General features: G+C 47.2%; 1 protein-coding gene across 7 annotated transcripts in view; it reads right to left on the bottom strand.

Moving 5' to 3' along the window:
* MITF (melanocyte inducing transcription factor) overlaps positions 1-13,564 on the bottom strand; it is a 645,672-nt gene that overhangs the window by 419,481 nt on the left and 212,627 nt on the right. The window lies entirely within an intron of this gene.

Below are 13,564 nucleotides of genomic sequence, written 5' to 3'. Positions count from 1 at the left end.
CTTTCCTCTATTCTCTCATTTCTTTTCTTCTCACTCTTCTAGAGTAGTACAGAGCTGTGCTCATTTTTATCTATAACATGCTTATATGGCATGATCTTAAATTGAGTATAGGAGTGGTCCTCTACCCCCTGGTCTCTGATAATTACACATGTTCAGTCTATGATCAAGTTCAGTTTTCGCTGGAAAATGGACCTCATACGCACTTAGAAATTTTCCAGAGAGGATGTCCCTACCCAACCACGTGTGGTTCAGTAAGGGCCCGTTTCCACTGCAGCCGCACGCGTCTGCGAGACGTGTGCCGGCACTTCCTGACCTGCGGTTACTCTGACGAATTCCATGAGCTGTGCCATGCACGGCTATGGGATTCGCACAGATTCGGATGGAAATGCCGGCCGAATCGGTAATGCAAGCGATTCGGCCGGCGGTGCCATTGTTCTCTATGGCAAAGTTTCCCAGCGCGATTTGACTGCGGGGAAACTCTGCGGATTCGGCCCGGTTTCCATTCAAGTGGAAACGGCCCTACATGGGTAGTCGAACTTTTGCGAGTTATGTTCTCTACCCTTTATTTCTCTTAGCCACTCCTGTTAGATGTAGTGGTTGATTGGAGCAACATGTTATACGGAATGTATTTGAAATCCCTCTCATTATTGCTCTAGTCTTTTACATGTGTTTTATTGTATATGTATGCAGATTACTTGGTTATAATATGTTTTATATCAGTTTGAATATTGTACTATCTTGTGCATTTATACTTTATGATTTCTTATCTGTACTACTTGTTGAAAATGTAATAAAAACTATTGAACATAAAATGTTTTCAAAGGATACCCGAGGTGACATGTGACATGAGATAGACATGTGTATGTACAAGTGCCTAGCACACAACTAACTATGATGTGTTCCTTTTGTTTTCTCTGCCTGAAAGAGTTAAATATCAAGTATGTAAGGCCCGGTTCACACTTGCGGTGGCCCTCCGGAATCGCCGTGCCGGAGCCGCACCGCTTGCAGAACGGACAGAACGGACGCACGGCATAGCAATGAAAGCCTATGCGTCCGTTCACATGCGTCCGTTCTGCCGAACCGGAGCCGGACCGGATCCGGGCCGGATCCGGACTCCGGCCTCCGTTCCAACATGCGCTATTTTTTCATCCGGCTCCTCCGGCAGCCGTATCCGGGGCGGAGCCGGACTGCACCATCCGGCCAATACAAACCAATGGGAACCGGAGAGCGCACAACACACTGGCTGAGAAATCTGGATGTTCTACCCCACTTCCTATGGGGATTGTTGCGGCGATATTGGATGGGGACACATGGGCAAGCATTTTGGAGTAGAGCAGCACAGCTGGATCCGGATCCGGAGATGTTGGCAGCATGTCGCAGGTGGAGGTGAGTGCTAAACAGCAGAGGGCCTGATTCCACAGGTCCCCCTTCTGCTGACCTCCCAGACCCCAACATTTTTTTTGTTTTTAACGTTACTTTTGCCAAACGGATCCGGATCGCATCCTGAAGGACACCTGATGCAACCTGACCGGATCCGGATCGGATCCGGATCAGAACCGTACGGTTCCGATCCGGATCCGGTCCGGATCCGGTCAGGTCATCCGGTCCGTTTGGCAAACAACCGCAAGTGTGAACGGGGCCTTAGCGGCAGTTCCTGTTTGAGTCAGAACTGGGCCAGACTACAATGTGAACCTCACTGATAAGAAATTACAACTATAAAACACTGTCCTAGTAGAAAATGGCTTCTGAGAGCAGGAAAGAGATAAAAATGGTCAATAGTTCATATATTTTGGCTCTGCCATACTTCAATGAATGTGTAATTGAGCAAAAACAATAAAACAGTACAAACTTAAAAAGTATATATATATATATATATATATATATATATATATATATATATATTATACAGTGGAATATCGTAACCACTTAAAGTGGTACTGAATATTCCTAAAAAAAAAAAGCAAGTTTCGTTACCGTCGACTTGTAAGTCGATGGCAACTGCACTTGCGCGCCCTAGGCTATGCGAATCATTCTTCGCCACCCTGCCCGCTATAGCGTCCTGCACTATTAGCAGTCTAATGCTTACCACGGCAATGGATTTGGTACAAATATCATCCCACTCCAACTCCCAAGTCCAAATCCTCAGTTTATAAAACCACCGACTCTAACTCCCACTCCAGGTACCCAAAATTGCTCCAACTCTGGCTCCTTGACTCCGACTCCACAGCCCTGACCCAAAAACTGGCTACTCTCTGCACCACTGACTCTGTTATAAGCTGCAATGTTCTCAGAGAAGTACAGTCTATGCATTCCCCTGTGCAGCCTGAGAAGCAGGATAATGTAATCAGAGGCATACAGTATCTAGGGTATGGCAGGCATGGCATGCACTGGGTTTCAGATGACTGGGGGCACACAGCAAATGTCATGCACTGCCATAACCCAGATTAGCAGCTACATCAGGGTGGCTTTTAAGGGGAAGGGGGAGCTGTCAGTGGCTGATGCAGGGTGACAGCACTGAGGCTGCATTTCCACTTGTGCGGTGCGAATCGCCGTGGTAAAAATGTGCATGCGGATGCGAATTTCGCGAATTCGCATGGATGACTATGTATGCGAATTTACCCATGGCAGTGCTGGTGTGCTTTTTCGTTATTTCTATACGAATTTGCATGCGAATTCGCATGAAAATTCGCATACCCAAACCTCATGCGAATTTCCTATTAAATACATTATCCACAAGAATCCAGGAGCACACAACCGGCTGCAAAAGAAATGGTGTGCCCAGGTCCTCACCCCGGTACCAAGGGGTCACAATATAACATCCACAGCAAAGGACCGGCACCACACGATATGATTATAGCTCTTTGTATTTATTTATGGCAGCATAATAGCAACAGCATGAAAGCAACAACAGACCGCTGTTTCGGCCTTCCTAGGCCTTTATCAAGTTGCCTTGTGATCATGTCAGGGAGTCGCAGCTTTATTTCCTTGATATGTAGTCACATCTGTGTACATGCATACATATAATTAAGCCGCCAGGAAATTTGGGTGCAGGGTAAAGCCGAAAAACATCTCACTCTGCTCCTCCAAAAGTCCCAGCTGCGTTAATTACTATTTCCCCTCCAGGCCACCATGGACACAGAGGGTAAGATGTAAATTGGCTGCCAGCTACTGCTGGCGGACTAATTACGCTGTTTTTATAGTAATTTGGGCTACGTCTTTTGCTGGCGCCGAAATTACTTCCTAAACGCTGCTTTCCTATTGTGGTGCTGTTTTTCTTTGCTTCGCTGTACAAAAGGTATTACATCTGTTGATTCAACCCCTGGCTGATTTTATTTAACTTTTACAAACTAGTTTATCTGTTTGTCAAGTTTCCCTCCATACCGGGGGTACATATGGCTAGTAAACACAATGAATCAGTGTGGTGCAACCATTTGGTAGGAATGCATTCATAAATGAAGAAATGTATACAATTTGTCTCCCACACAGAGGGATTGTGGACTCTTGGGGAAAACTCTTTAGACGGGTTCCAGCACTTCTCCGGAATTAAGACTTAGAAGGTCACAACATCTCCTCATCCACCACAGTAGTGGATGTTGTCACCTGAATCTTCAGGAATATCATTACTGCAGACTAGACATGACACGTAATGATTGCCAGGGTTCATTCTTTTGTAGATTAGTGGACCACCAAACTATTCTGTAATTGATTCACTGCCTAACAAAGCTCAGAGGAACAGACCTCTGGCCACTACTGGGTGGCAAATAAATCATCACAGCCGGACTTCCGGTGTGTTGATGTAAGTTATATGATGAAAACAGCATACTGTACACAGAGAACTTTATTGTGGCTACGGTTCCCCAGGCCTGTGATCAAACCTAAACTGGGTTTACACGAAAATGTACTTCTATTCTTTTAAAGCAGGATTGTCAGCTATAAAATCAAATTCCATTTACCCACTGCTCTGTGTTAATGATGTAGTCTACATGCAGTTTGCATTGCAAGCATTCCAATATAATCATAAATGTTTCTGATTTAATGAATCTTATCTCAGTTAGCCTGGCTCTATTCTGGTACATTGTACGGGGAGAGGGAAGCTTGTTATCTCCCATCCCACATTCCTGCTTCTCACTGACTGGCTGAGGGCAGTTCAGTGTAACAGGAGGCTGAGAAGGGAAATACACCCCACCTCTCTGCAGAAGCTGCTGAAATATGATCTTTGCTGTGCTTACATGCGTTTACAAAGAAAGCTAGATATGACTTTCTAGGAGAAAAACAAGAGTAAGGGGGGAAATTACCGTATTTTTCGCCGTATAAGACGCACTTTTTCTCCCCAAAAAATGGGGAGAAAAAGTCCCTGCGTTTTATACGGCAAAGGCAGGGAATCCCCAACTGATGATCGCCCGCCGATGCAAACCGCCGACCCGCCGCAACATTGGGGATTCCGTGCATAGTCCCAGCCACATGTCTCTGCTCTGGCCATCCCCCTTGTCTATGTCTCTGCTCTCTGCAATGTGTCCCCCTTCTTCTGACCACTGATTGTCTGCTGTGTCCCGCCCGCTGGTCTGTGTCTCCGCTCCCCTGAATGTTGAAGGTTGTGGCAGCCAGCGTCTTACCGAATCCATGCTGCCTGGGATCGTGGATGTCCTGGCTTCCCCCTCTAGTGATCTGCGCTTGTGAAGATCGCCGCTCGGTCCCGCCCACTTGTCCGTGTCTCCGTTCCTCTGCCCCGTTGAATGTTGTGGCAGCCAGCGTGTACCGAATCCATGCCGCCTGGGATCGTGGATGTCCTGGCTTCCCCCTCTAGTGATCCGCGCTTGTGAAGATGGCCGCTCGTTCCCACCCACTTGTCCGTGTCTCCATTCTTCTGCCCCGTTAAATGTTGTGGCAGCCAGCGTGTACCGAATCCATGCCGCCTGGGATCGCCGATGTCCTGATTTCCCCTCTAGTGACCGGCGCTTGTGTGACGTCACACAAGCGCGGGTCACTAGAGGGGGAAGCCAGGACATCGGCGACACTTCATTTCACATTCAGAGGAACGGAGACACGGACACGTGGGCGGGACCGAGCGGCCATCTTCACAAGCGTGGGTCACTAGAGGGGGAAGCCAGGACATCGGTGATCCCAGGCAGCATGGATTCGGTAAGACGCTGGCTGCCACAACCTTCAACATTCAGGGGAGCGGAGACACAGACCAACGGGTGGGACACAGCAGACACTCAGTGGTCAGATGGAGGGGGAGGGGGACACTTAATGCTGTAGACATAGGCAAGGGGGTAAGACAGAGCAGCCATACAGGTCACAAGGGGGGGGGACACTTAATGCACCAGAGCAGAGACACAGGCTAGGAGGCTGGGCAGAGCAGCCACACAAGGGGACACACACCTAATACAAAGGGAAAGGAGACAAGCTAAGGGGCTGGGCAGAGCGACTACACAGAGGACAGAACAGGGACACCTGGCAACAGAAGAAGACACCTGGGGATAAACAGGGGACAGGAGGAGACATCTGGGGACACACAAGAGACAAAAGAGAGGACAGAAGAGGACACCAGTTGGGGGAGAACATTATAAGACGCTCTTGGAATATGGGCACACCAGGTTTAGTATATACTTTTTTTTCCCTGATTTTTCCCCTCTAAACCTAGGTGCGTCTTATATTCCGGAGCGTCTTATACGGCAGCAAATACAGTACATCAGAACTAAGCCCCATTCAGTCACCGCATTGCTCTGCAATACCTGCTCTATAAACAATAGAGTTGGGCCGAACGGTTCGCCTGCGAACGGTTCCATGCGAACTTCAGTGGTTCGCGTTCGCGTCCCGCAGGCGAACCTTTGCGGAAGTTCGGTTCGCCCCATAATGCACATGGAGGGTCAACTTTGACCCTCTACATCACAGTCAGCAGGCCCAGTGTAGCCAATTAGGCTACACTAGCCCCTGGAGCCCCCCCCCCTTATATAAGGCAGGCAGCGGCGGCCATTACGGTCACTCGTGTGCTGCCTGCGTTAGTGAGAGTAGGGCGAGCTGCTGCAGACTGTCTCTCAGGGAAAGATTAGTTAGGCTTAACTTGTTCCTGCCTGGCTGCATACCTGTTCTGTGAACCCACCACTGCATACCTGTGCTGTGAACCCACCACTGCATACCTGTGCTGTGAACCCACCACTGCATACCTGTGCTGTGAACCCACCACTGCATACCTGTGCTGTGAACCCACCACTGCATACCTGTGCTGTGAACCCACCACTGCATACCTGTTCAGTGAACCTGCCACTGCATACCTGTTCTGTTCAGTGGACCCGCCACTGTATACCTGTTCATTGAACCCACCACTGCATACCTGTGCTGTGAACCCACCACTGCATACCTGTTCTGTGAACCCACCACTGCATACCTGTTCAGTGAACCCGCCACTGCATACCTGTTCAGTGAACCCGCCACTGCATACCTGTTCAGTGAACCCGCCACTGCATACCTGTTCAGTGAACCCGCCACTGCATACCTGTTCTGTTCAGTGGACCCGCCACTGTATACCTGTTCAGTGAACCCACCACTGCATACCTGTGCTGTGAACCCACCACTGCATACCTGTTCTGTGAACCCACCACTGCATACCTGTTCAGTGAACCCGCCACTGCATACTTGTTCTGTTCAGTGGACCCGCCACTGTATACCTGTTCAGTGAACCCGCCACTGCATACCTGTTCTGTTCAGTGGACCCGCCACTGTATACCTGTTCAGTGAACCCGCCACTGCATACCTGTTGTGTTCAGTGAACCTGCCACTGCATACCTGTTCTGTGAACCCGCCACTGTATACCTGTTCTGTTTAGTGAACCCGCCACTGTATACCTGTTCTGTTTAGTGAACCCGCCACTGCATACCTGTTCTGTTCAGTGGACCCGCCACTGTATACCTGTTCAGTGAACCCGCCACTGCATACCTGTTGTGTTCAGTGAACCTGCCACTGCATGCCTGTTCTGTGAACCCGCCACTGTATACCTGTTCTGTTTAGTGAACCCGCCACTGTATACCTGTTCTGTTTAGTGAACCCGCCACTGCATACCTGTTCTGTTTAGTGCATCAGCTACATCAGCCAGGCGACCATATGGGCTGTAAAGCCACCAAAACCTGCACTCTCGCCATGGTGCGCACCAGTCCAGCACGGCCGTCACTACACAAACAGCTGTTTGCGCTGCGTTACACGGTGAGTTTGGTGTGTCAGTGTGAAGCAGTACCTTAATTACACTACCTGATTGATGTATACACATGCAAAACTGCCAACCTGGATTTTACAAATCTGCTCCACAGTCAAATGGACCCCAACACTCTAGTAACCCAGTACAACAACATGATATATGAAACACTTGACAGTATTGCCCCATGGTGCACCAAATCAGCAACCAAAAAGCAGAAAGCTAATTGGTTTGACAAACCCATCATGGATCTAAAAAAGAAAGGGCGCAGACTAGAAAGACAGTGGTGTAAATCAGGGTCTGAGGAGCACAAAACTAGCCTAGTTCAAAACCTCAGACAATACCAACAAGCAATAACCAAGAAAAAAATCAGACATTATCTCGCACAAAATATCTACAACCAACAACAGAGCTGCTCAACTCTTCCACACAGTGGAATCACTCTGCAATCCTTCCTACCTAAAAGCCCAAACCACATTCTCCAGGGAAAGGTGTGAAGAATTCTCTGTCTTCTTCACAAACAAGGTGTCTGCCATCCGTGCCAGCATTACACCAACAACATCAATTGACCACTGGACTTTGCATATGCCTACTACCGTACCACCATGGCAAGTCTTTGACACTCTGAGTGAAGAAAATTGTAAACTGAACAGAGGCGCCAAAAGGATAAAAGCAGTATTTAAAAGAGTATTTGGCGCCTCTGTTCAGTTTACAATATAGCACATATCCACCCTTGGTGGAGGGGGATACCCCTTTCTTTCCACGTCTACAGAGAGCGACTTTTTAATCCTGAGTGGGGACAGGTCAATTTCCTCACCTGCTTATACAGTGGTTGCCTGGAGGTAACCCTGGTTTGTGAGTATATAATTTACTCTTTTTCATTATACCAATTGCCTTAACTTACTACACTATATTGGGCTCTCGGTTCTCCTTTTTATATATGAGTGAAGAAAATGTTGGAATTCTCATTCAAAGTCTCCGCCCCACTACCTGTGACCTGGATCCTGGCCAAACTGGATCCTTAATGCAGTGCCCAGAGCTGATCAGGCCAGCACTTCACAAAATCACTCAGTGCTTCTTGCAAAGTTGACTTTTCCCAGAAGAACTAAAGAAATCAATCATAAAACCCCTCTTGAAGAAACCATCACTAGATCCTGATTCTGTGACCAACTACAGATCTGTGGCGAACTTACCATTCCTAAAGTTATCGAGAAAGCAGTCGCCAACCAGCTAGAAGCCAGGCTTACAGATAACATCTTTGATACTTTTCAGTCAGGATTCAGGAAAAGGCACAGCACTGAAACGACATTAGTCCGAGTAATGAATGATCTACTTACTGCAAGGGACAAGGGTGATTGATCAATTCTGATTCTTCTTGACTTGTCTGCAGCATTTGATACAGTGGATCATGAAATACTAATCCAGCGACTGAAGAATTACTGTGGCCTAAGGGGTACTGTTCTTAGCTGGTTTCAGACCTTCCTATCTGGCAAGACACATCAAGTATGTCTTGGCACACACTACTCTAATCTAGTGCCACTTGCCTATGGAGTTCCACAGGGTTCTGTACTATCACCATTACTCTTTGCAGTCTACATGCTCCCACTGGGCAAAATAATCCAGAACTCTGGCCTAGGATACCATTGTTATGCAGATGACACACAACTGTATCTGTCCTTCAAGCCTGACACCCAAGACCCATCAGCATCCATAAATGCGTGTCTAGTGGATTTACAAAATTGGATGAACACCAGCTGGTTGAGGCTGAACTCTGCCAAAACAGAGGTGTTGGTGATAGGTGGTCCACACATGATGGATAAAGTTCAAAACGCTCACCACCTCAAACTAGCAATTGGGGGAGATACTGTACAGTATAAAGACTCTGTGCGAAACCTTGGGGTGATCCTGGATGGAAATCTAAAACTCAGACAGCAGGTATCAGCTGTCGTCAAGTCTTCCTTCTTCCATCTAAGAAATATAGCGAAAATTAAACACCTTATCCCAGCTGAAGACCTACCTGCCCTGGTTCATGCATTTGTATCCTCCCGCCTGGACTACTGCAACGCCCTGTTCATCGGATCTACGGATAAGGTTCTGCGCCCCTTAAAACTAGTACAGAATGCTGCAGCCAGACTCCTAGCCAATGCCCCCCGCAGCTCACACATCACCCCAGTACTGCAAACTTTTCACCGGTTGCCAGTAAAATGGAAAATCAATTTTAAGATCTGTCTGCTGACATTCAAGGCTCTAAGCCACATGGGACCCAAATACAATCGCGGATCTATTGGAACTTTATGCCCCTCCACGCACCCTCCGCTCTGCCAACAAGATGAAGCTGGTTATTGCCAGGATACACTTAACATTTGGTGCTTGGGCCTTTTCCTATGCAGCCCCTACTCTATGGAACTCACTTCCACAATCAGTACGAGAGGCTCCTTCTCTGGACAGCTTTAAAAAAAGGCTAAAAACTCACCTCTTTTCCCTAGCCTTTGAGACTGCATAATGCAGGGTCACAGCGCTTTGAATCCCCAAGGAGAAAAGCACTATAAAAATGTTATTGTTAGAACTAGCTTCAGTCAGAGGCAGAAAGGCTGGAAAATGCCTGGAATTGGTTTCTCTTCATCTATTACTATATAAAATTCACTGAACATATATATAGTGTGTGTGTGTGTGTGTGTGTGTGTGTGTGTGTGTGTGTGTGTGTGTGTGTGTGTGTGTGTGTGTGTGTGTGTGTGTGTGTGTGTGTGTGTGTGTGTGTGTCTGTGTGTGTGTGTGTGTGTGTGTGTGTGTGTGTGTGTGTGTGTGTGTGTGTGTGTGTGTGTGTGTGTGTGTGTGTGCGCGTGTGTGTGTGTTTTCCCTGTGATAGTATGGCTGTCCCTGCTGCTTTAAGAGTTTGCAGCCCTTACCTGGGTGCACTTTTTATCAAAACAAAAGTTGTTCTGGATTATTTACATAAAACACTCACTGCAAGTGCTGCATGTAGCTACTCCAACAGTCACATCCAGACACGTAATAACAAACCACGGGGGCCACAACCACTTCCTGCCCACAAGTGCTGCTTCCCTGCCCCCCCCTCCCAAAACACACACACATACCACCACCACCAGCAGCATAACAAGTGTGGGCTGTAAAACCCCTAGCAACTGTGACTGGTGTAGGCTCCCACCCAGGGCCGGCCTTAGGTTTCACAGCGCCATGAGCGTAACCAGATTTTGGTGCCCCCCCCCCATTCATCTTCTTTGCACGCGCACACACACACACACCCATGTGCAAGATCCCCTTTGTATATAGGCAGATTCCCCCCTTTAGTGTATAAGTGTATATAGGCAAATCCCTCCCCCTGCCGTTTGGTGTATATAGGCAGACCCCCCCTTAAGTGTATATAGGCAGATTACACCCCCCCCCCTTTAGTGTATTATAGACAGACCCCCCCCCCCCTTTAGTTTATATAAACAGATCCCCCTTTAAGTGTATATAGCTAAGCAGATAAATAGTGCATAGTATACAAGCAGATCCCCCTTTAGTGTATATAGAAGCCCCCCCCCCCCCCCTCCCTCCACTTCCCCAACCGGGAGGCAGTTGGGGAATCTTACTTTTCTGCTTGTAGCTGGGGACAGAAGATGGCCAGGAGTCAGGAGTGACAGGCAGGTCTGATTAGTGTGCAGCACAGACATCGCCTGTGAGTGAGGGGCGGTGCTACTGGCACGCACGGCTCACACAGACTCAGCAAGAGGCAGCAGCAGGTTCCTGGAGTCTTTGGCCCCATCACACCTAGCGGCACCAGGGGGCGGAGCTACCACTCGCAACAGCCACAGACGGGCCTGCAGGTAGAAATGAGGCGAGGGCTAGTTGAATGCACATCACGTGCGCCCCCCTGGAAGCCGGCGCCCTGAGCGACCGCTCCGGTCGCTCAGTTCAAAGGCCGGCCATGCTCCCACCCCATAGCAAGTGGTGCATATATAAATGTGTGACTAGTATAGCAGTCCACTCAGGGATGTGCCTATCACCCCTGCGGATAACAAAGGAGCACATGGGAGCCACAGCATTCAGTCTGCTAACATTCTGCATCACTAGCAATACTGAAATGGAACAGAAGTTAGTAGGTTAGTCAGCACTTATCAGTGGATCTTTACTTTACATACTAGTGAGATCTTTGCCTGTGTCTCTATCAGTATATTACTGATAGAGAATAGTAAACTTTATTTTCCAGTGAGTCACTGTCATTACAGTAATGACATTTATCTGTCATGACTAAACCACAGGTCAGCACGTGAGGGAATTATTTCCACTTGTGTGGAGGTGTGTGCTTATGCAATGCAGCAGATTAGAACATGACAGCATTTGGAAACCAGGCATACTGTATACTGTAAATGTCATAAGTCATGCAGAGCAATTCTTTTACTTCTAAAGTGCAGAGACTCCACTCTAGTAGAGGTGAGTTGCTCACAGATACATGGAGATAAGCCTGTGGGCATAAGCCACTTCTGCTGTGCAATGGTAAAGGGCCAACTCCACACAGATATGCATTACCGGTATATGGCTATACCCAAATGAGATCTGTTTTGTGTAGGTGAAGGCTTCTGCTAGGTCAAAGCTTCTGCAGATAATAATCTTATTCTAAAAATGTCACATGTCCTGAAGCATCCCAACTGGATAAGTTCTCTGCTGCGCATACATGAAAAACGGTGCCTGGAAAAAGGAGCAGGGGATTGCTGCTAGTAGAATATTGCTAAAATTAGCCATATTCTACTGCTGGATTTCGATAGTAAAATATCGATAATGTTTACTGATATTTTACTATGGCTAAACCTAAAGATCACTGGACAGTGCAGCGATTTCTCCGCGATCGAGTTTAGCGCTTCTATAGCACTGAAACACGATTGTCAGGAAATCGCCTGGAAATGGTGCAGACTACGCGTTTGCGTTTCGCAATTTTGGGCGATTTGCGCAAATCACCCAAGTAAGAACGGGCCCATAGGGTTTTATTACACTAGCACCTTCAAAAGCGCTAGCGTTTGAGCATTTTGCCGAAGTCGTCGACAAAACGCTCAAGTGTGAATGGGGCCTCATATTTTTATTTTCGATTATATAGCTTTTTTTATAACATTGTTCCATACTGTCATATTTGCAGTTTACAAGCCCCACTCTGTATTTCAATCTATAAAACAGAGCAGGCTAATGACCCTTTAACTTCTTTAGAACCAGAGTGTTAAACCCCCCTAAAGACTAGGCCATTTTATGTAAAATAGGCCACTGCAGCTTTAAGGCCTCGCTGCAGGGCCGCATAACTCAGCACACGAGTGATTCCCCCCCCCCCCATCTTACTCCCCACCAACAGAGCTTCTTGTTGGTGGGGTCTGATCTCTCCCCCAGTGTTAATTTTTTTTAAATAAATATTTATGTTATTTTTTTTTATAATACATTTTACTATTTATTTAATATTTTTATTTTTCAAATCCCTCCCTCTCCCCAGCCAGCCAATCACGGCGATTGGCTGTCAAAGCAGAGATGCGCGCGCAGCAGCGTGCGCGATCTCCTGCAAAAGCGAGCCCCAGGACTTTACGCCGATTGGTATTAGGCAGTCCTGGGGCTGCCGCCGCGGCCACGCCAGTCCACGTGATGCGGTCGGCAATAGGTTAAACCTTCCTGCAATAAAGCTGTCTCTCACTGTTTCTTGGCTGTTTAAATGCTTCAGAAAACAGGAATATATTGTGCCCACATTGGGTCAAACAACTCAGGGAAGCTCTTTGACATAGATAACAACTGAAGTTTTTTTTAACTCTACTGGAAAACCATGAGACTCTTTTCTTTGCTGTCTGTTTCTTAGCTGTACTACACATACAATTCATCTCATCAGTTTATTTTTGCTACAGGTTTGCTTTGAAGACATAAAGCATTTTAGCTGGCAAAACCTGATTTACTATAAACACTGCTGGGAGCAAATCCTAGTAGCAGTTTGGCTGCGAGGGTTGAGGTAGGCCTTGACTCTGCTTGTTTTAGCTGACACTGGCTCAACAATATATCTAATAAATGAGTGTAGAAGTCTGAATGAATCTAGAATAGAATGATTATAAAATAAACCTGTGAGGTAGAAGAATGGGAGAATGTGGCACTGGGCTGGGTTATGCAATCGTAGGAGTGAGAATGACCTATACAAGGCCTCTGTGCTGCTAGGTAAATAGTAAGTGAGGTCATTAAGTTTGCTCTGGAACAGTTTAATGTATACAGAGTTGTCTTTGTGTTATTATATAACAGGTGTGTGAATATGTAACCCTCACTCCTCTTATCTAATCACTCTCCTTTATTGCCCGTCAGTAAACGGTTCCTTCCCCAGCTATTTATACTTATCGCAAGTTCGCAACCTCTTAAAGGAGA

This window comes from Hyperolius riggenbachi, chromosome 9 (genome assembly GCF_040937935.1).
Source record: "Hyperolius riggenbachi isolate aHypRig1 chromosome 9, aHypRig1.pri, whole genome shotgun sequence".
Taxonomy (NCBI): domain Eukaryota; kingdom Metazoa; phylum Chordata; class Amphibia; order Anura; family Hyperoliidae; genus Hyperolius; species Hyperolius riggenbachi.
This window is presented reverse-complemented; position numbering and strand designations above follow the sequence as displayed.